This window comes from Bombina bombina, chromosome 5 (genome assembly GCF_027579735.1).
Source record: "Bombina bombina isolate aBomBom1 chromosome 5, aBomBom1.pri, whole genome shotgun sequence".
NCBI lineage: Eukaryota > Metazoa > Chordata > Amphibia > Anura > Bombinatoridae > Bombina > Bombina bombina.
This window is the reverse complement of record NC_069503.1, coordinates 880,375,822-880,399,328: the sequence shown is the minus strand read 5'-3', so window position 1 is coordinate 880,399,328 and position 23,507 is coordinate 880,375,822.

Below are 23,507 nucleotides of genomic sequence, written 5' to 3'. Positions count from 1 at the left end.
TTCAAGTAGGCCTGGCACACAGGCTTAGAAGGCAGTAGAAAAGTGCAATTCTATGGCACGAGCAAACTGAGGATTAAGATCAACAATCAAAAATGTTTTAATTTTAATTAGTAACTATACTGTGACAGCAATTATGATTGGTGTAAATAGTTGGCAAGACGGCCTGGCACAAAAGGCTGGCAGTGGCAGGCAGGAGGTAAATGCAATTCAATGGCACTAGGAGAATGAATATTTGCAGTCCAAAAAATTATGATTTTTATTTTTTTATATACTGTTACAAGAATTATGATTGGTGCCACTAATTGGTTAGTTGGGCCTGGCACACAGGCTGGCAGATATGAGTTGTGGATGGTAGGTAGGTCAGCAATTTAACACAGTATGCTGTGTAAGTGACAAAAACACAGGCCTGATAGAAAATTAAGTTAGATTACACTAGCAAAATATTTTAAAATTTTAGATTTTAATATTAAAATTATGTTAAGAAGTGCAATGCTCATTTGAGTGGTCGCACTGGCTGGCTGCTATGTAGGGCAGCAATTAACAACTGTATGCTGTGTAAGTCAGATAGACAGTTAGACACAGGCCTGATAGAAAATAAAATTAGATTACACTAGCATAATGATTTAAAGACTTTTTTTTGAGGAATTTAAAGAAAAAGATTAAGCACATACATATGAGTCGTGGCTGATAGCTTTGGAAGGGCAGCTATTAAAAACAGTAGGCTCTGTAAGTCAGATACACACACGCCTGATAGAAAATACTATTAGATTACACTAGAAAAAATGATTTAAATTATTTTTTGGGGGGGGAATTAAAAAAAGGTTAAACACATATGAGTCATGGCTCATAGACTAGGGAGGGCAGCAAGTAAACACAGTAGGCTCTGTATGTCAGCAAAACACACAGGCCGGATAGAAAATTATATTAGATTACACTTTCAAAAAAATTTAAACTTTTTTTTTATATATATTTAAATTAAGGTGAAGAAGATATGAGTGCTGGGTGGCTGCCTGGCACAGACCAATTAACCAAAAGACTGAAAGAAAATTAGGTATATTAATGCTGAGTGAGCCTGACAGACACAGGCCTGATAGTAAATGTAATTAGATTACACTAGCAAAATATATATATTTTATTTTTTTAAATTTAAAATAATGTTATAAACAGATATTAACACTGGTGGCTGGCACAGAGCAATGAACCAGAGTATATGCTGTGTGACACAGGCCTGATAGAAAATGAAAAAAAATAACACTAGCAAAATAATTACATTTTTTGGTTAGGGCTTTTTGGGGTGCTGTTCTTGCAGCAGAGATGAGTGGAGTCCTTCTGGACTGTAAATACACTAGCCTAGCTATGTTTTTCCTATTAATGGCAGGAGCAAAAACACAACACGTCCTCTCATTAAGAAAGCAAGGTCGTTATGAGTCTAAAATGGTGGATTTCAAGTAGCTGGGAGGGTCTGTGAGGGAGTGTCTGGTGTTGATTGGCTCTAATGTGTCAGACAGCTGTGACATAAAGGGTCAAAGTTTCCTCAATAATGACACATAGGGGCAGATCAAACATCGCCATGTGTTCGCCCACAAACGCGAACGCGAACAAACTATGTTTGCTGTGAACTGTTCGCGGGCGAACAGTTCAGGACATCACTAGTGACAGGGCAAGGAATGGCACTCTATTACTTGCTATAGTCGATAAAATATTAAGGATTCTTCTAGTAGCGTCAGGTCCTTCCCTCTGTGGAACAAATCCCACCTGATCTGGATGAACCAGAGAGGTAATGACTCTTGACAGTCTGTTAGCAAGTATTTTAGCATAAAGTTTTGTGTCTAGATTAAGGAGGGAGATGGGACAATAACTACTGCATAGCTCAGAGGGTTTCCCTGGTTTTAAGATTGTGGTGATAGTTGCTTCCAGGAATTCTCCAGTAAAAGAACCCTTCTTCATTATCTCTCCGAATAGTTTACATAAAATCCGGGCAATTAAGGGTTGAAAGGTTTTGTAGAAGTGGGCTGTATAGCCGTCTGGCCCGGGAGATTTACCTAATTTCATATCATTGATTGCTTTTTGTACTTCCTCAAGTGTTATAGGATCAGTTAGTCACGGGTCTCAACCACACTACTCATAAATCAAAATTATTAGATGTACAAACTGAATAATAAATCAGAATATCTAGAATAGAATTCAGGGGCGCGATCCAATAAACAGCGTAGTTTTCAGTGCAAGCGAGGTAACCTGCGCTGCCCGTAGTTTCACCTCACACATCGGGGTATTACATATACCCCGCCGGCAGTTGCTAAAGTGCCGTAAGTCGGACAAACTAGCGATGTCCAGAAATGAGCGTAACTACAAATTTCTGGAGTCACCAGTGACTTACGGCACTTTAGAAACTGCCTGCGCCTAAAAAAAACTAACTAAAGTATTAAATATCCCGTAACTGTCTAACACGCCTCCCAAAAATAGCCCGACACGTATACCCCTATATTCGCAATCCCCCCTCTCACTCCTAATAATAATATAGACCGACAACCCCCCACAACGCAATAAGCCTAATTATTAACCCCTAAACCGCCATAGCCCACACCGCAATAAACCTATCCTAGTATTAACCCCTAAACCGCCGCTCCTGGACCCACGCCGCACCAAAATAAAGTGTTTGACCCCTAAACCGCCGCTCCCGGATGCCGCTGCCACCTACATTAAATTTATTAACCCCTAATCTGACCCCCCTACACCGCAGCCTCCTACATTAAATTTATTAACCCCTAATCTGAGCCCCCTACACCGCCGCCACCTACATTAAATATAGTAACCTCTAATCTGACCCCCCTACACAGCCGACCACCTACATAAAATATATTACCCCCTAAACCTAAGTCTAACCCTAACACCCCCTAACTTAACTATTATTTAAATAAATCTAAATAATATTAATATTATTAAATAAATTATTCCTATTTAAAACTAAATACTTACCTATAAAATAAACCCTAAGATAGCTACAATATAATTAATAATTACATTGTAGCTATTTTAGGATTTATATTTATTTTACAAGTAACTTTGTATTTATTTTAGCTAAGTACAATAGTTATTAAATAGTTAATAACTATTTAATAGCTACCTAGTTAAAATAATTAAAAATTACCACTAAAATAAATCCTAACCTAAGTTACAAATACACGTAATAAAATAAAAAAGCCCACCAAAATAATAAAAGTCCCTATCCTAAACTCATCGCCGGAAGGATGAAGATAGAAGATGCTGCTTGGATGAAGACTTCTGCCGGATGGAGGACCTCTTCTGCCCCGATCGGATGAAGACTTCTGCCCGGCTGGAGGACCACTTGTGCCCGGATTGGATGAAGACTTTGTCCCGGCTGGGTGAAGACGGCTCAAAGTAGGGTTTTAGAGTAGGGGTGTGTGGGTTGTAATGTTGGGGGGGTATTGTATTTCTTTTCTTTTACAGGTAAAAGAGCTGATTACTTTGGGGCAATGCCCTGCTAAAAAGCCCTTTTAAGGGCTGGTAAAAGAACTGATTACTTTGGGGCAGTGCCCCGCAAAAGCCCTTTTAAGGGCTATTTGTAATTTAGTTTAGGATAGGGAATTTTATTATTTTGGGGGGCTTTTTTATTTTATTAGGGGGTTTAGATTAGGTGTAATTAGATTAAACTTCTTGTAATATTTTTTTATTTTTTGTAATTTAGTGTTTGTTTTTTTGTAATATAGTTTCGTTTATTTGATTGTATTTTAGTTTAGATAATTGTAGTTTATTTAATTAATTAATTTATTGATAGTGTAGTGTTAGGTGTATTTGTAACTTAGGTTAGGATTTATTACGGGATACCAAACCCGCGCAAAAACCGGTGTCGCCGGCTTTTGCGGGCGACGCTGCATATCGGATGGGGCCCCAGATTTCAGGAATGGTAGTATCCTGTCCACAGTGGGAGATTCATTCCGTAAAGATAACATTTCATGTAAATGATTATCTGATATTTAACATGGTATAGCTACCAAACCATTCACTCACAATAGATCAAATATTTATTTACAAGGTGGATGTACAGATAATTACAGAAAACCCCCAAAATTATTAGCTTCATTCATTCCATGAGGCATGATTGAATTTAATCTAAATATCCAAATATCCACCACTAACTGTAATACCGGGTTTTACTTGCTCCAAACCCCAAATTTCATAAGAAATGGAGGATTAATACACATATTAACTGCCAAAGCACTAATGTGATTAATTGCATTTCATGCTCATGTGAACAACATTTCTATGTTCGGATGACCACTAGAAAATTGGGTAAATGCATGACTGAACATCTAAGTAATATCCGCAGTGCCCGTAGAGATTTGGAGAATGGCAAACAAATCACTAGTGTGGCTAGACATTTCCTCTCTAATCATGGAGGAGGCACAGGAACCCTTAAATGTTAAGGTTTGGAGCAAGTAAAACCCGGTATTAGAGGTGGTGGATGCAAACAAATACTGCTCCAAAAGGAGACCAATTGGATATTTAGATTAAATTCAATCATGCCTCATGGAATGAATGAAGCTAATAATTTGGGGGGTTTTCTGTAATTATCTGTACATCCACCTTGTAAATAAATATTTGATCTATCGTGAGTGGCTGTTTGGTAGCTATACCATGTTAAGTATCAGATAATCAGTTACATGAAATTTTATCTTTACGGAATGAACCTCCCACTATGGACAGTATTGGGGACACTACCATTCCTGAAATCTGAATTCTATTCTAGATAAAGTTCTATACTGATTTATTATTCAATTTGCAAATCTAATAATTTTGATTTATGAGTAGTGTGGTTGAGACCTGATATAATTATTTTAGGGTCTTGTACACACATGCCATTTTAAAATGAGGGTGTGCTTGAATACACTGTTATTATCATGATCGCTATATAATGATCCACTCCCAATGCCACCCCTTATTGAAGCTAGTGTATATATGAGCTTAGTATGGTGCACTTTGTATAGTGTGTAATGACAATAACAGGTTATAGAATGTTCTATACTGCAGTATAACTGTGTACAGCGAGGGTTAGTGTAAATAATCACTGTGTACAGCTTGTAATGACAATAACAAGTTACATGTGTGATATGAGGGTTCTCTGTCAGTAACAGAATGTTCCATACTGCAGTATGAGTGTGAAGCGAGGGTTAGTGTAAACAATCACTGTGTACAGTGTGCAATAAAAATAACAAGTTAAATGTGTGATATGAGGGTTCTCTGTCAGTAACAGAATGTTCTACACTGCAGTTTTACTGTATGCAGCAAGGGTTAGTGTAAACAATCACTGTGTACAGTGTGTAATGACAATAACAAGTTACATGTGTGATAAGAGGGTTCTCTGTCAGTAAAAGAATGTTCTATACTGCAGTATTACTGTGTGCAGCGAGGGTTAGTTTATACAATCCCTGTGTACACTGTGTAATTAAAATAACAAGTAACATGTGTGATATGAGGGTTCTCTGTTAGTAACAGAATATTCTATACTGCAGTATTTCTGTGTGCACTGCAACTGATTTCCTCCAATTGCAACGAATGCCCAAATAAGTGTAATACTCAGGAGCACATACAGTACTACTAACCCCGATCTTACTGTTTGACTAGTGTTATACACTAATCCTGTCAGAGTCTGTTTACACACTCTGTCTTCTGTTATGTGATGTCACAATCTGTCCATCAATCGTGATGCACAGAATCAGCACACGCCCACACCACAGCCAGACACAGTGTAGATAGGCTGTATGAGGGGCGGCTCTGGATGCTGCATTGGTGAATAGAGGGCAATATGCCTGTATTTAAAAGTGTGGCATTTGGGGCTTCTGCTTGTTACTATTCACATTGTAAAAGGCCACTACTTGGGTCCAAACTAGTTTGTGTATTCTATTAGTGATATTGCATGTTTTTTCACCCCTGGCACCTGATGCTGACGACTGCAGCTATTGGCCAGGAAACGGGGGTGAATGCATGCGCTTTTTATCTCACTTGATTATTACTTTGGTTGGTGGGGTTTCATTTATTACTCATTTTTTACATTTAATTATTAAAAGTTGTTTTTTAATTCCTTACTACTTAGACTAGGAAAGAGTGTTTTAGATAGCAGCCTGTAAAATGAGTGTGAAATTGCAGCCTGCACAGTAAGAGTCAGGTTTGTAAATCTCGGCCTGTACAGTGAGAGTGGAGTTTGAAAACCGCGACTTGTACAGTGAGAGTGAGCGTTGGAAATTGTGGCCTGTATAGTGAAAGCGAGGTTTGAAAATTGCGGCCTGCACACAGAGTGAGGTTTTATAAATAGTAGCCTGTACAATGAGCGCTGTTTGGAAATTGCGGCCTGCACAGTGAGTCAGGTTTTGAAATCTCGGTCTGTACAGTGAGTGAGGTTTGTAAATTGCGGGCCTGTACAGCAAGAGTGAGGTTTGTAAATTGCAGGTTGTACAGTGAGTGAGGTTTGTAAATTGCAGGTTGTACAGTGAGAGCGAGGTTTGTAAATCGTGGCCTATACAGTGAGGGTGAGGTTTTTAAATCACAGGCTGAACTGTGAGAGTGAGGTTTTTAAATCACGGCCTGAACTGTGAGAGTGAGGTTTTTAAATCACAGGCTGAACTGTGAGAGTGAGGTTTTTAAATCACAGGCTGAACTGCGAGAGTGAGGTTTTTAAATCACAGGTTGAACTGTGAGAGTGAGGTTTTTTAATCACGGCCTGAACAGTGAGAGTGAGGTTTTTAAATCATGGCCTGTAAAGTGAGAGTGAGGTTTGAAAGTCGCATCCTGTACAATGAGATTGAGTTTTGGAAATGGTGGTCTGTAAAGTAAAAGTTAAGGTTTTTAAATTGCAGCCTGTACATTGAGAGTGAGGATTAGAAATTGCAGTGTGTACAGTGAGAGTGAGGATTGGAAAATGCTTCCTGTACAGTGAGTGAGGTTTGGAAATGGTGGCCTGTACAGTGAGAGTGAGGTTTAGGGGTCAATTTAAAGGGACAGTCAACACCAGAATTGTTGTTGTTTTAAAAGATAGATAAACCCTTTATTACCCATTCCCAAGTTTTGCATAACAAACAGTTATAATCCGTTTTACCTTTGTAATTACCTTGTATCTATGCCTCTGCAGCCTGTCCCCTTATTTCAGTTCATTTGTCAGACTTGCATTTTAACCAATCAGTGCTCATTTACGGGGGGCGGCATTGCACAAGCATTTCACAAGAAATGCTTGTGCAATGTTAAAGGGACAGTCAACACCAGAATTTTTGTTGTTTTAAAACCAACACAGTTATACATGTTTAACCTTTGTAATTACCTTGTATATAAGCCTCAGCAGACTGCCCCCTAATTTCAGTTTTTTTGACGGACTTTAATTTTAGCCAATCAGAGCTGTCTCCATGGTAAATTCACGTGTGTGAGTTCAATGTAATCTATATGTAAACACATGAACTATTGCCCTCTAGTGGTGAAAACCTGTCAAAATGCTTTCAGATGAGAGGCAGCCTTCAAGGTCTAAGAAATTAGCATATGAACTTCCTAGGTTTAGCTTTCAACTAAGAATACCAAGAGAACAAAGCAAAATTGATGATAAAAGTAAATAGGAAAGTTGTTTAATATGACATGCCCTATTTGAATCATGAAAGGTTTTTTTGGACTTGACTGTCCCTTTAACAAGAGGCAAGCTGACATGATTCACTGTAGCATGTCTGCCCGGCATTTAAAAGGACAGTCAATTCCAAATTTGTTTTCATGTTTCAAATAGGGCATGTAATTTTAAACAACTTTCCAATTTACTTTTATCACAAGTTTTGCTTTGTTCTCTTGGTATTCTTAGTTGAAAGCTAAACCTAGGAGGTTCATATGCTAATTTCTTAGACCTTGAAGGCCGCCTCTAATCTAAATGCATTTTGATAGTTTTTCACCACTAGAGGGCATTAGTTCACGTGTTTCATATAGATAACATTGAGCTCATGCACGTGAATTTACCATGGAGACAGCTCTGATTGGCTAAAATTCAAGTCTGTCAAAAGAACTGAAATAAGGGGGCAGTCTGCTGAGGCTTAGATACAAGGTAATTACAGAGGTAAAACCTGTATAATTACAACTGTGTTGGTTATGCAAAACTGGGGAATTTGTAATTAAGGGATTATCTATCTTTTAAAACAACAAAAATGCTGGTGTTGACTGTCCCTTTAACATTACACAAGCATTTCTTGTGAAATGCTTGTGCAATGCCGCCCCCTGCACATTCACGGTTGCTAGCAGGGAGTGTCAATCATCTAGATTCGTAAAGGTGACGAACAAGTTAAGGAGTGAGCCGGGAACTTTGGGGATAGAAAGCAGCATCCACTGCTTGTTAAATCTACCCCTTGACCTTTACAGTTAGAGTGAGGTTTGAAAATCACAGGTTGTACTGGTAGAGTGGAGTTTAGAAATCATGGACTGTACTGTGAAGTAAATTTTAGTAATTGCAGCTTGTACATTTAAAGTGACGTTTGAAAATCGATGTCTTTACATTGAGTAAGGTTTGGAAATCACTTTCTGTACAGTGAGTGTGAGGTTTAGAAATTGCAGTCTTTATACTGAGAGTGAAGTTTGTACATCGCAGCCCGTACAGAGAGGGTTGAAAATTGCAGCCTGCACACAGAGAGTGAGGTTTTTAAATAGCAGAAGGTAGAACAGACTCCCACAGCACAATGAAGTAATCCAATTTTTATTGAAACAAGGACATCTAAACAGACAGGCGATGTTTCGGGTGTTTAACCCTTACTCCTGCCATACAAATACATTCAAAATCTCTGTTTAGATACACAACTATTAACCACAGATCCAATATATTACCAGACCAGATACCAAATCTAAAAAGCACACTATTCCTAGTGTGTTGCCACCTAGTGGTTTTAAAATATTATTACACTAGAATGTATCAAAATTGGAACAACAGAAGCAATGTATAGAATACAATATATACAATTAAATTGGCAAAAAAACAATATGGCAAAATTATTTTAAACTTCTTTCTAAACAACATCTTATTTTAGATATACAGCAATTGAAATTAATTTAAATTAAACAATCTAAAACATTTCAAAGAAAAATATAGAAGTTTTTCTCTTCATTCATTCCCTCTGGCATCATACTTTCTAATTTAGAGATCCAAAATAGTTCTTTGTTTTAAATGGGTCTCTATTGCCTCCCCTTCTTGGTCTATCTACACTGTTAATTATTTGCCAATGTAATTGGCTAATGGTATGACCAACCTTAAGGAAATGGAAGGATACTGGGGCTTCTCTGTTACCACACCTGATGTTAGATTTATGTTCATTGATCCTATCACGCCCCCTTCCGGTAGTTTCACCGATGTAAATTTTTTAACATAGGCACTTGATAAGATAAATAATATATGTCGAATTGTATGTATAGTAAATATTGATTTTAAACTTCTGTCCAGATCTTGGGTGCAAGAATTCATTGCCTCTTATCAATGAATTACACTTCATGCAATTAAGACATGGGTAACATCCATAATTCTTTGTAGTAATGTATCTTTGTTTAGTTAGTTTACTGCTGCCAATATCACTCCTAACTAATTTGTCTCTAAGGATAGGTACCCTTTTATATGTCATCGTTGGAAATTAATTAAACTCAGCTATATGAATGTTACATTGTGATTGATTCAATCTTCTTACTATATGGATTATATTTGGATACAAAAACGTATCTATTAATCTTTTGTGTAGCTTGTTATTTTTTAGGGTTCTTCCTAATCATACCAATTTGTTCAATCACAGTTTCAATTAGATTAATGGGATAGCCCCTTTCTAGAAATCTATTACACATCTTAGAAAACTTGTCACTTACTACTTTGTCAAAACTCACAATCCTATTAACCCTAATGAGTTGACTACGTGGTAAAGAATAAATCAATTTTGGATTGTGAAAACTTGAATAATGTAATAGATTTTTTTTTCCAGTAGGCTTGCTATAGATGTCTATTTGTAGGTTGTCTACTTCTTCCGCTCTATAAATTCTGGTGTCTAGAAAGCTAATATAGTTTTCACTATATTCAATAGTGAATTTTAAACCACTCACTGCACCATTGAGTTCTTCAACAAATTTCAGAAGTGCACCCTATGTCACCCCCCCTATATGCCAAATACATCATCGATATATCTCCACCATACTATCCCAAATTGTAAAAACATATTTCTCTTCAACATTACCCATGTATATATTGGCATATGAGGGGGTGACATTATAGCCCATGGCAGTTCCCTGCCTTTGAACATAAAAAGAATCCTGAAACAAAAAGTAGTTTGAGTATAAAATCAACCTTAACAATTGTTCAACAAATGACAATCTTTTATCATCAAACAGGTGACTTTGGTTTAACCTTTCCATCACTGCACCTATCCCACTTTCTTGACCAATTGAGATATAGAGGCTACCATCATCTAGAGTATATAAGATGTACTTGTGTTGTATTAGTTCCAATTGTTTCAATTTGTTTAAAAAAATGCTAGTATCCTTTACATATGAACTTAATTGTTCTACATAGGGTTGTAACAATTCATCTAGAATATATTATAGAGTGCAGAATCTACACTAGCTACAATTGGGTGGCCATGGGGTTGCTTTAAATGTGTATGTATTGTTGTTAATGTATGTAATGCAGGTATAATGGGTTCTGGATTGTAAAGTATTTTTTTTAGCTTCTCATCTATTATTTTGCTACTTTCTGTTTGCTGCAGAATATGTAAAAATTCTTTTTGAATGAGATAGGTAGGATCATTGTCAACTTTTAAATATACTCTCTCATCAGTTAGTTGCCCCACAATTTATTGCACATAGTAAATTTTAAATAGCAGGTTGTACAATGAGAGTGTTGTTTGGAAATATAGGCCTTCACAGTGAGAGTGAGGTTTGAAAATCATAACCTGTACAAGAGTGAGGTTTGGAAATCATGGCCTGTACATTGAGAGTAAGTTTTTAAAATTGTGGCTTGAAAATTGAGAGTCCGGTTTGAAAATCACAATCTGTAAAGTGAAACTTGAGGTTTTAAAGTGTAACCTTTTCCTAATGAATTAAAAAAAATCTTTAATATTGTTAAATACTTATTATAAAGACAAATATATCCAACTGCAAAACACAGAATCCATTAACTCCTGTAACCCATTTGTTATTGTAGTGATCTGCATCTATTATTATCAGTGTTGTTGTGAAAAATGGAGATTAAATCTTGTGTGGGTTAACATCAACTGTGTTTAAGAAAGAAAGATAGAAAGAAAGAAAGAAAGAAAGAAAGAAAGAAAGAAAGAAAGAAAGAAAGAAGAGAGAGCTATTCCTGTTTTTCCAATATCAGAAGAAAAAAAATCGTCCATTATGTTGGCCAGTGATGAAATATTGCTGGGAATATGGGTTTAGGCATACATTTCTTTATACTAGACATGTGCATTCCTTTTCAAACAAATGTGAAATAAACAGCAATATATTTTTCCAGATTTATTGCATTCATGTGAAAGTATAAGTGAACAGTCTTTTACCAAAAATGAAGAAACCAAATGCACGTGAAAAAAAAGTTTGTTTGCGTGGTTAAAATTGTCACTGTAATAACTTTTCTGCAGAAGGGAAAGGCTTCAAAAGGTTAACATCTACATAGTTTAGACTAGAAAGGCTTAGAGAAGTAAAATTTACACTTTTTGCTCTCAGAAAGTCCAGACCCCATTAAAAAACACTGTGCTGCTGCTGGCTTGTAGCAGTAACACTATCTACTACTTTAAATATATTTCAGGTTAACCTGCTGTTTAGCCACTCCCATAAGAAATAGGGGATACATGGATTTGCATCAAGAAATGTAATTCAACAACCCCTTTAACAAATATCAGGGAGACAAAATTAAGAGGGTTTTTTTCATGATGAATAATCTGACAGGAAGTTGTCTGGGCTTTTATTTCATAATTACAATATCACTCTTCAAGTAGGATATGAATAGTAATGTAGATGTAGAAGATAAAAAGTTAAAGATCCTATAAGTGTGTAAGTTTGCTGCAATCAAATTGACACATCAGCAGAAATTGAGAATTGACTTACTAAGTCTTACACACCTTGTTTTAAACATATACATAAAGAATATGTTGTTTTTTATTTAATAGTATTTTTAAAATTTGCTCAACAGTGTTTCAGATAAAAAATATCTAAAGTGTACTTTAATGTGAAAAAATGCAAACCTCTGGGGCATGATCCGATATACGGCGCAGGTTTCGGCACAAGCGTGGAAACCTGCGCCGGCTGTAATTTCACCTCGCACAGCGAGCTATCACATATACGGCGCTGGCATTTGCTAAAGTGCTGTAAGTTGGACAAACTAGCGATGTCCAGAAATCAGAGTAAGTACAAATTTCTGGAGTCGCCAGTGACTTACGGCACTTTAGAAACTGCCGCCGCCTAAAAAAACTAACTAAAATATTAAATTTCCCATTACTGTCTAACACGTCTCCAAAAAATAGCCCGACACGTATACCCCTCTATCCGCAATCCCCCCCCTCACTCCTAATAATAAATATATTAACCCCTAAACCGCCGCTCCTGGACCCCGCTGCCAGCTACATTGAATGTATTACCCCTTAATCTGACCCCCCTACACCGCCGCCACCTATATTATATGTATTACCCCCTAATATGAGCCCCCTACCCCGCTGCCACCTATTTTAAATATAATAACCACTAAACCTAAGTCTAACCCTAACACCCCCTAACTTAATTATTATTGAAATAAATCTAAATAATATTAATATTATTAACTAAATTATTCCTATTTAAAACTAAATACTTACCTATAAAATAAACCCTAAGATAGCTACTATATAATTAATAAATATTTAATAGCTACCTTGTTAAAATAATTACCAAATTACCTGTAAAGTAAATCCTAACCTAAGTTACCATTACACCTAACACTACCCTATCAATAAATTAATTAAATAAACTACAATTATCTCAACTAAAATACAATTAAATACACTAAGCTATATTACAAAAACAAACACTAAATTACAAAAAATAAAAAAAGATTACAAGAATTTTAAGCTAATGACACCTAATCTAAGCCCCCTAATAAAATAAAAAAGCCCCCCAAAATAATAAAATGTCCCTACCCTAAACTAAATTACAAAGTAATCAGCTCTTTTACCAGCCCTTAAAAGGGCTTTTTGTAAAAAAAAGGAATACAATACCCCCCCAACATTACAACCCGCCACCCACACACCCATACTCTAAAACCCACCCGATCCCCCCTTAAATAAACCTAACACTACCCCATTGAAGATCACCCTACCTTGAGCCGTCTTCACCCAACCGGGCCGAACTCTTCATCCGATGCGGGCACAAGTGGTCCTCCAGCCGGGCAGAAGTCTTCATCCGATAGGGGCAGAAGAGGTCCTCCATCCGGCCAAAGTCTTCATCCAAGCGGGGGAAAGAAGAGGTCCTTCATCCGGCCAAAGTCTTCATCAAAGCGGGGCAGAAGAAGTCCTCCATCCGGCAGAAGTTTTCATCCGTGGCTCCATCTTCAAGACCTCCGACGCGGAACATCCTCCTCGGCCGATGGACTAACGATGAATGAAGGTTCTTTTAAATGACATCATCCAAGATGGCATCCCCCGAATTCCAATTGGCTGATAGGATTAGTGTAGTGTTAGGTGTAATGGTAACTTAGGTTAGGATTTATTTTACAGGTAATTTGGTAATTATTTTAACTAGGTAGCTATTAAATAGTTATTAACTATTTAATAGCTATTGTACCTAGTTAAAATAAATACAAAGTTACCTGTAAAATAAATATAAACCCTAAAATAGCTACAATGTAATTATTAATTATATTGTAGCTATCTTAGGGTTTATTTTATAGGTAAGTATTTGGTTTTAAATAGGAATAATTTAGTTAGTAATATTAATATTAGATTAGTAGGGGGATCAGATTAGAGGGTAATAAATATAATGTAGGTGGTGGCGGGGTCCGGGAGCGGTGGTTTAGGGGTTAAACACTTTATTAGGTATATTGGTGGGGGATTGCGGTCGACAGGTAGATAGACATTGCGCATGCGTTAGGTGTTAGTTTTTTTTTTGTAGGCATTTTAGGGAGTTACGGTGCTCCAATACTCAGCGCAAGGCCTGCTATGGGTGCATTTTGTGGCGAAGTGAAAATGGAGTAAGATTTCTCCATTTTCGCCACATAAGGCCTTGCGCTGTATATTGGATACCAAAATGCGCGTGTTTTGTATATCACTCTATGGGCCAAAAAACTACAGCCGAAGGGTGAAATATACGAGCGTAACTTCTATGTTACGCCGTATATAGGATACCAAACCAGCGCAAAATTTGGCATATCGGATCGGGCCCCTGTTTTGGAGCATAGTAGCAGTTTTAACATAAATTAATTAAAGAGTAAAATCAATTGTTAAATTTACTGAGGCCTAGATTTAGAGTTTGGCGGTAGCCGACAAAACCAGCGTTAGAGGCTCCTAACGCTGGTTTTAGGCTACCGTCGGTATTTGGAGTCAGTCAGGAAAGGGTCTAACGCTCACTTTCCAGCCGCGACTTTTCCATACCGCAGATCCCCTTACGTCAATTGCGTATCCTATCTTTTCAATGGGATCTTTCTAACTCCGGTATTTAGAGTCGTGGCTGAAGTGAGCGTTAGAAATCTAACGACAAAACTCCAGCCGCAGAAAAAAGTCAGCAGTTAAGAGCTTTCTTGGCTAACGCCAGTTTATAAAGCTCTTAACTACTGTGCTCTAAAGTACACTAACACCCATAAACTACCTATGTACCCCTAAACCGAGGTCCCCCACATCGCCGCCACTCGATTAAATTTTTTTAACCCCTAATCTGCCGACCGCCACCTACGTTATACTTATGTACCCCTAATCTGCTGCCCCTAACACAGCCGACCCCTATATTATATTTATTAACCCCTAACCTGCCCCCCACAACGTCGCCGCCAGCTACCTACAATAATTAACCCCTAATCTGCAGACCGCAAAGCGCCGACACCTACATTATAGCTATGTAGCCCTAATCTGCTGCCCCTAACACCGCCGACCCCTATATTATATTTATTAACCCTTAATCTGCCCCCCTCAACATCGCCTCCACCTGCCTACACTTATTAACCCCTAATCTGCCGAGCGGATCTCACCGCTACTATAATAAAGTTATTAACCCCTAATCCGCCTCACTCCCGCCTCAATAACCCTATAATAAATAGTATTAACCCCTAATCTGCCCTCCCTAACATAGCCAACACCTAACTTCAATTATTAACCCCTAATCTGCCGACCTAATCTCGCCGCTACTGTAATAAATGTATTAACCCCTAAAGCTAAGTCTAACACTAACACCCCCCTAAATTAAATATAATTTAAATCTAACGAAATAAATTAACTCTTATTAAATATATTATTCCTATTTAAAGCTAAATACTTACCTGTAAAATAAACCCTAATATAGCTACAATATAAATTATAATTATATTATAGCTATTTAATGATTTATATTTATTTTACAGGCAACTTTGTATTTATTTTAACCAGGTACAATAGCTATTAAATAGTTAAGAACTATTTAATAGCTAATATAGTTAAAATAATTACAAAATTACCTATAAAATAAATCCTAACCTAAGTTACAATTAAACCTAACACTACACTATCAATAAATAAATTAAATAAAATACCTACAATTACCTACAATTAAACCTAACACTACACTATCAATAAATAAATTAAATAAAATACCTACAATTATCTACAATTAAACCTAACACTACACTATCAATAAATAAATTAAATACAATTCCTACAAATAAATACAATTAAATAAACTAACTAAAGTACAAAAAATAAAAAAGAACTAAGTTACAAAAAATAAAAAAATATTTACAAACATTAGAAAAAAATTACAACAATTTTAAACTAATTACACCTTCTCTAAGCCCCCTAATAAAATAACAAAGACCCCCAAAATAAAAAAATGCCCTACCCTATTCTAAATTACAAAAGTTCAAAGCTCTTTTACCTTACCAGCCCTGAACAGGGCCCTTTGCAGGGCATGCCCCAAAGAATTCAGCTCTTTTGCCTGTAAAAAAAAACATACAATACCCCCCCCCCAACATTACAACCCACCACCCACATACCCCTAATCTAACCCAAACCCCCTTAAATAAACCTAACACTAAGCCCCTGAAGATCTTCCTACCTTGTCTTCACCATGCCAGGAATCACCGATCGTTCCAGGCTCCGAAATCTTCATCCAAGCCCAAGCGGGAGCTAGACATCCATCATCCGACGGCTGAAAAAGTCCAGAAGAGGGTCCAAAGTCTTCATCCTATCCGGGAAGAAGAGTAGATCCAGACCGGCAACCATCTTCTTCCAAGCGGCATCTTCTATCTTCATCCGATGAGGACCGGCTCCATCTTGAACTCCACCGCGGACCCATCTTCTTCTTCTGACGACTTCCCGACGAATGACGGTTCATTTAAGGGACGTCATCCAAGATGGCGTCCCTCGAATTCCGATTGGCTGATAGGATTCTATCAGCCAATCGGAATTAAGGTAGGAAAATTCAAAAATCAGCCAATCAGATTGAGCTTGCATTCTATTGGCTGATCAGAACAGCCAATAGAATGCGAGCTCAATCTGATTGGCTGATTGAATCAGCCAATCGGATTGAACTTGATTCTGATTGGCTGATTCTATCAGCCAATCAGAATTTTCCTACCTTAATTCCGATTGGCTGATAGAATCCTATCAGCCAATCAGAATTCGAGGGACGCCATCTTGGATGACGTCCCTTAAAGGAACCTTCATTCATCGGAAAGTCGTCGGAGAAGAAGGATGGATCCGCGATGGAGGTCTTGAAGATCAGCCGGTCGTCATCGGATTGAAGAACATAGAAGATGCGGTTTGGATGAAGATGTTTGCCGGTCCAGATGTCCTCTTCTGCACGCTTGGATCAAGACTTCAGCCGGAGGATGGACGTCACTCTTCAGCCCCCCGCTTGGGCTTGGATCAAGACATCGGAGGAGCTCTTCTGGACCGATCGGTGAACCTGGTATGGTGAAGACAAGTTAGGAAGATCTTCAGGGGCTTAGTGTTAGGTTTATTTAAGGGGGGTTTGGGTTAGATTAGGGGTATGTGGGTGGTGGGTTGTAATGTTGGGGGGGGGTATTGTATGTTTTTTTTACAGGAAAAAGAGCTGAATTCTTTGGGGTATGCCCCGCAAAGGGCCCTGTTCAGGGCTGGTAAGGTAAAAGAGCTTTGAACTTTTGTAATTTAGAATAGGGTAGGGCATTTTTTTATTTTGGGGGTCTTTGTTATTTTATTAGGGGGCTTAGAGTAGGTGTAATTGGTTTAAAATTGTTGTAATTTTTTTCTAATGTTTGTAAATATTTTTTTATTTTTTTGTAACTTAGTTCTTTTTTATTTTTTGTACTTTAGTTAGTTTATTTCATTGTATTTATTTGTAGGAATTGTATTTAATTTATTTATTGATAGTGTAGTGTTAGGTTTAATTGTAGATAATTGTAGGTATTTTATTTAATTTATTTATTGATAGTGTAGTGTTAGGTTTAATTGTAACTTAGGTTAGGATTTATTTTACAGGTAATTTTGTAATTATTTTAACTATTTTAGTTATTAAATAGTTCTTAACTATTTAACAGCTATTGTACCTGGTTAAAATAAATACAAAGTTACCTGTAAAATAAATATTAATCCTAAAATAGCTATAATATAATTATAATTTATATTGTAGCTATATTAGGGTTTATTTTACAGGTAAGTATTTAGCTTTAAATAGGATTAATTCATTTAATAAGAGTTAATTAATTTCGTTAGATTTAAATTATATTTAACTTAGGGGGGTGTTAGTGTTAGGGTTAGACTTAGCTTTAGGGGTTAATACATTTATTAGAATAGCGGTGAGCTCCAGTCGGCAGATTAGGGGTTAATGTTTGAAGTTAGGTGTCGGCCATGTTAGGGAGGGCAGATTAGGGGTTAATACTATATATTATAGGGTTAGTGAGGCGGATTAGGGGTTAATAACTTTATTATAATAGCGGTGCGGTCCGCTCGGCAGATTAGGGGTTAATAAGTGTAGGCAGGTGGAGGCGACGTTGGGGGGGGCAGATTAGGGGTTAATAAATATAATATAGGGGTCGGCGTTGTTAGGGGCAGCAGATTAGGGGTACATAGGGATAATGTAAGTAGCGGCGGTTTACGGAGCGGCAGATTAGGGGTTAATAATAATATGCAGGGGTCAGCGATAGCGGGGGCGGCAGATTAGGGGTTAATAAGTGTAAGGTTAGGGGTGTTTAGACTCGGGGTATATGTTAGAGTGTTAGGTGCAGACGTAGGAAGTGTTTCCCCATAGCAAACAATGGGGCTGCGTTAGGAGCTGAACGTGGCTTTTTTGCAGGTGTTAAGTTTTTTTCAGCTCAAACAGCCCCATTGTTTTCTATGGGGGAATCGTGCACAAGCACGTTTTTGAAGCTGGCCGCGTCCGTAAGCACCGCTGGTATCGAAAGTTGAAGTTGCGTTAAAAATGCTCTACGCTCCTTTTTTGGAGCCTAACGCAGCCATTCTGTGAACTCTCAATACCAGCGGTATTTAAAAGGTGCGGCCAGAAAAAAACCACGCGTAGCTAACTCACCCCTTTGGCCGCAGAACTCTAAATCTAGGCGTGAGTTAATAAGTAATGCCTTAAAACTTTATATATTGGCTTTACATATTTTAGTTTTTGATTTCCATATAATTGTAATAGGAAATGGATAATAATTTATATGTAAGGTATTGCTCAATTATATGACTAACACCACAAATCTAAATATAAAATGTGTCTGGTTTCACTTGTCCTTACAATAACTCTCTCTGAAATCCATGCCCTGCATTGGCAGAGTAAACTATTTTCTTTTAACAAATGCAAACACTTTTCCCTTTCTTGTTGAAACCATCATTTTAATTGATTGATTTTGAATGTTGCTTTTAATGTTATTTACTCTGCACCACTTTAATAAAGAATTGAGTTTAGTCCAGTGTGAACTGTTGGGTACCTGAACTCAAAAGTAATAAAGTGATACGATTTTAAAGACAACTAGCTGGATCTGTTCCTAGAACGATGACAGCAGCTGAAGCGGTATCAACTGGAGCCCTCCAGCTCTGTATATAGAAAACTAACTATGAGCAATCATAGCAGCCACTTGGTATTATGCCTAAATGAAATGCTTTCCTCAGAAACATTGCAATGACCTACTTTAAAAATATTTCCGTCTGAAACAATTTTTTAAAATTAACTTTGCAAGCTAGACTTAGCAGCAGTAATCACCTTTGCTATAACCTTCAGAATTACACGCAGTAAAGGAGATAATGTTTGATTGTATTTATAATTCTCTCTTTTTCTGCTTTTTTAACATTGTCATTTTGTTCAGAGAGAAAACATTTTAATGTTGTCAACAGATGGCATGTGATTTATTCCCATACGCATTTGAGAAGTTCATCTCAATTTTCAGAAACAGGGCTTTCGTTTTTGTGGGTGACAGGTAATTATTCTCAATGATGACTGTTTCATACCTTGCCAGAAATGAGTTACCACTCATTTAATTGGATTCTACAAGATGGATTTAACTGGTAAAAAGAGTCAAATTTCATATTTTGTATTTTTTTTATTTTAATGCAATGTAAATTAATTTGAGAACTAGATGTTTTACCATGTTCTGCATTTTGTTGTAGCACACTAGTCTTTTTGTCACTTTGACAATGTAATTTGTTTTTGCAGCTTGGATGCTAAATTTAGATTGCAGGTGCTTTTGAAATCAGAATCATCTCTCCTTTTTTTTCTTTCTGAACATTTCATAAACAAAACTTTTATCTCTTTTAAGCATGTCTAGTATACATTAATCAATTCTGAATTAAAACATTTATTTTAAGCATATAAAGGATTCTATATTCTATAAGCAGCATACACAGCATACCCCTCCACCCCTTCGAACTGTCACCTTACTTTCCTTTGCTTCACAATTATTGGAATGACTGGTCTATAATCAGCTAACTCAATTACTCACAACTAACTTCTTACTTGATCCACTACAATCTGGTTTCCGGCCTAAACACTAAACGGAAACCATTCTTACTAAAGTATCAAATGGCCTGTTATCAGCTACAGCAAAGGGCCACTACTCATTACTGTCCGCTGCATTTGACACAGTTGACCATCCATTAATTTGGCATCCAGGACACAGCCCTCTCCTGGTTTGCCTCATATCTTTCAAACTGCTCGTTTCCTTTAACAACATATCTTCTGATCCTTTGACTCTCTCTTAGTTGGAGTACCACAATGCTCTGTCTTGGGTCCCTTTATTTTCTCTCTATATACATCCTCCCTTGGTAAACTTATAGCCTCCTTTGGCTTCCAGTACCCCTTATATGCTGATGATACCCAAATCTATCTTTCCTCTTCTGATATCTCTCCCTCTTTACTCAACCGGATTTCCAACTCCCTCTCTGCAATTTCCTCTTGATTGTCTTAACACTACCTCCAACTCAATCTGTCCAAAACTGAGCTGCTTCTTATTCCCTCCTCTTCGAGACATCCAACACCTGACATTTCTCTGATGGTTGGAGACTCTATTATCAACACCTCACCCCAGGTCTGCTGTCTTAGGGTCACACTTGACTCAGAACTCACATTCAACCCACATATACAAGCGCTTACCAAATCCTGCCATTCACACATACGCAACATTTCCATAATTCGTCCCTTCCTTACTCAAAAAACTACAAAAATACTAATTAATTCCCTCGTTTTGTCACGCATTGATTATTGCAATCTATTTCTAAATGGCCTTCCAAAACACTGCCTCTCCTCCCTCCAAACTAATATGAATGCTTCAGCTAGACTCATCCACCTAAGTCGCTGATCTACATCAACTGCTCCATTCTCCCAGTCTCTACACTGGCTCCCCATACACTCTAGAATAAAATTTAAAGTATTAACCCTAACTTACAAAGCACTCAACAAAGCACTCAACAGTCTAACTCCCAACTATATTTCCTCTCTCATCTCCAAATATTCCCCATCCCATCATCTTCGATCAACCTCTGACCTACGTCTCTCCACTCCTATTATATCTACGTCTCATTTCCATCTTCAAGACTTCTCACGTGCCACTCCTGTCCTCTTGAACTCTCTACCCCATTCCATAAGACTGTTTCCAACTTGTATAGCTTCAGACGCTCCTTGAAAACATACCTATTCAGAGAGGCTTACCATCTCTTTACAGCAGACAATTTTAAAGGAACAGAAAGGTACAGAAAAGAAACAAGTAAGGTATCCACGGAGAGAAGGCAAAAACAATCGGAAATATGTTTAAATACAGTGATTAATATATCCTCTTATAGTTTGAACGAGACCGAACGTAAAGTTTTAAGTTATGGGTTAAATTTTTGCCCTTCTAAAGATTTCGTTCTATTTCAAACTATTTTGGATATCAACAAATTTGTTAGGTCCCTAACCCTTAAGAAGCATTTTTTTAAACAACAAACTGACATACCAGCAGAGAGAGAACAGGAACTCACCACAGGTAGTTGGAAAATTAATGATCTCAATTTTCAAGATCTCTGCACTCGCAGGGACCTTGAACAACTTCTAAATGAGGATTCCAATCCCCCTGAAAGTGAACAGCTTAAAGATAAACATATAGGCTTTAAGTGTAAATCAAACTTTTATCCATTACAATCCAGAGGTAAACAACTAGAGCTCTTTCAAAAAAGAGTAGTAGAGGACTTAACTCACCTAAACACCAACAAAACTAGGGGCAGAAAACAAAACAATTTAACTAAAAAAGAGAGAAATGCTCTTATGTCTCTTGAAAGAAATGAAAGCATTATCATCAAGCGAGCTGATAAAGGCAGCAGTGTAGTAGTTTGTGATAGATCTTGGTATGTGGCGGAGGCCAAAAGGCAATTAGAAGACCCCAATGTATATAAAAAGGTCAGCTATAATCCTCGTATTGATTTTCAAAAGCAATTATTTAAACTTCTTAATGAAGGCAAAAGAAATGGATTTATTGATGCACCTACATTTGATTATCTGTATGTTGAGTTTCCCAGAACGGCTGTGTTTTATCATCTACCCAAGACACATAAAGGCCTAGACAATATCAAAGGTAGACCTATCGTTTCTGGCAATGGCTCCCTATTGGAGCATGTGTCAGAATGGGTTGATGATATACTACAGCCGTTTGTCCTTTCACTGACTAGTTATGTCAGAGACACTATGCACATTATTAATATCTTTAATGATTGCGATTGGAAAGAAAGCTACAGCTGGCTTACAATAGATGCTGTATCGCTTTATTCATCGATTCCTCATTCTACTGGTTTACAAGCCATTGAATATTATCTAGACAAAGACACTAAATTTGACAATACCTTTAAGAAATATATACTCAAGGTTATAGAATTCTTATTGGAACATAATAGTTTCACATTTGAAAATGATCATTATATCCAAAAACAAGGGACTGCGATGGGGGCGAAATTTGCGCCCTCATACGCAAACCTAGTTATGGGTTGGCTGGAAGAAACATATATATATTGTGATAATAATCCTTTTCGTGAGTATTTAATTTATTACAAGAGATTTATAGACGATCTGGTCTTAATATGGGAAGCTGATGAAAACAAAGCAAATGAATTTTTGAACTACCTTAATAGCAACCAGATGGGGCTATCTTTCACAAAGGAGTGGAATAAAACCAAAATTAATTTTTTGGATATTACACTCCTTGGTGAAATTCATCACAAATGTGTAAATACCACTTTATACCGTAAACCGATTGCTGGTAATGCATTACTCTATGCAACCAGTAGTCACCCTAAACATGTCTTTAAAGGCATCATTAAAGGACAAATGATGCGGGTAAAACGTAATTGTTCTAAAAATACTGATTACATCAAGGAAAGTAATGAATTGGCTGATCGCCTTATTAATAGAGGCTATCATAAAATGGAAGTTCTTAAGATTAAGAAAGAAGTTGATGGATATAAAAGAGAAGATCTATTACAAAGTAAGAAAGAAAGAAAAAATGATAATAGACCTACATTCATCACCAAATATTCTAACCAGTACAATGACATTTGTGGCATTGTTAACAAGTATCTCCCAATCCTTTATGGAGACGAAACACTAAAAGGAGTTATTGGTGATGGTTGTAGATTTGTCTATACCAAAAATAACACCTTAGCCAATACTCTCTCTCCTAGTATGCTAAAGAATACACAAACACATACTAACTCTAGTTCATGGCTACAGCATAATGGAAGCTTTAAATGCGGTAGTAACCGCTGTAAAGCATGTGATTACCATAATGTAACAGACACATTTACATCTTATGTGACGGGAGAATCTTTTAAAATACAGGGCTGCTTGAACTGCAGCTC